Source organism: Chrysochloris asiatica, unplaced genomic scaffold, assembly GCF_000296735.1.
Source record: "Chrysochloris asiatica unplaced genomic scaffold, ChrAsi1.0 scaffold10461, whole genome shotgun sequence".
Classification (NCBI taxonomy): domain Eukaryota; kingdom Metazoa; phylum Chordata; class Mammalia; order Afrosoricida; family Chrysochloridae; genus Chrysochloris; species Chrysochloris asiatica.
Genome location: NW_006418979.1, coordinates 2,369 through 3,616, shown reverse-complemented (window position 1 = coordinate 3,616; position 1,248 = coordinate 2,369). Strand labels below are relative to the sequence as shown.

Genomic DNA, 1,248 nt, shown 5'->3' with positions numbered 1-1,248 from the left:
GTGAGGGCTAGGGCTTCGAGTCAGCCATCTTCCTTGGCAACTTCAAGTCTGGCCTCAAATACAAGAAAGGAGGTGTGGCATCAGGATTCAAGCACATGGTACCCAACGAAGTGGTGGTGCAGAGACTTTTCCAGGTTAAAGGGTGGCGGTGTGGTCCGTGCCACGGAGGTGCCAGTATCATAAGAGAGCTTCAACCGTGGTGACTGCTTCATCCTGGACCTGGGTAACGATATTTACCAATGGTGTGGCATTAGCAGCAACCGATTTGAAAGACTGAAGGCAACACAGGTATCCAAGGGCATCCGGGACAATAAGTGGAGTGGCTGGGCCCGAATGCACGTGTTTGAGGAGGATGCTGGGTCCGAGGCAATGCTCCAGGTGGTGGGTGCTAAGCTGGCTCTACTCCCAGGTACTGAGGACACAGCCAGGGAAGATGCAGCCAATCGTAAGCTGGCCAACCTCTACAAGGTCTCCAATGGTGTGGTCACCATGTCGGTTTCCCTCGTGGCTGATGAGAACCCCTTTGCCCAGGGGGATCCTGAGGTCAGAGGACTGCTTCATCTTGGACTATGGCACAGATGGGAAAATCTTTGTCTGGAAAGGTAGGCAGGCCAACACAGAGGAGAGGAAGGCAGCCCTCATAAGAGCATCTGACTTCATCTCCAAGATGGACTACCCCAAGCAGACCCAGGTCTCCATTCTTCCTGAGGGTGGTGAGACCCTACTGTTCAAGTAGTTCTTCAAGAACTGGCGGGACCCAGACCAGTCAGACAGCCTAGGCCTGGCTTACCTCTCCAGCCACATTGCCAATGTGGAGTGGGTGCTCTTCTACGCTGCCACCCTGCACACATCCGCCTCCATGGCTGCCCAACATGGCATGGATGATGATGGCACAGGCCAGAAACAGATCTGGAGAACTGAAGGATCCAACAAAGTGCCTGTGGACCCTTGCACGTATGGGCAGTTCTACAGTGGTGACAGCTACATCATTCTGTACAACTGCCATGGTCAGGGGCAGATCATCTATAACTGGCAGGGCGCATAGTTTACTCAGGTTGAAGTTGCTGCATCTGCCATTCTGACCGCTCAGCTGAATGAGGCGCTTGGAGGTACACCTATCCAGAGTCCTGTGGTACAAGGCAAGGAACCTCATGAGCCTGTTTGGTAGGAAACTCATGATTATCTATCTACAAGGGGGCACTTCTCAGGATGGTGGGCAGACAGCCCCTGCTAGCACACGCCTCTTCC

The 1,248-nt window shown here is 53.7% G+C and overlaps 1 pseudogene; it reads left to right on the top strand.

The window, feature by feature from the left end:
- The first annotated feature begins 11 nt into the window (after positions 1 to 11).
- On the top strand, positions 12 to 1,247 carry LOC102833781 (annotated as a pseudogene).
- Position 1,248: the final 1 nt, after the last annotated feature.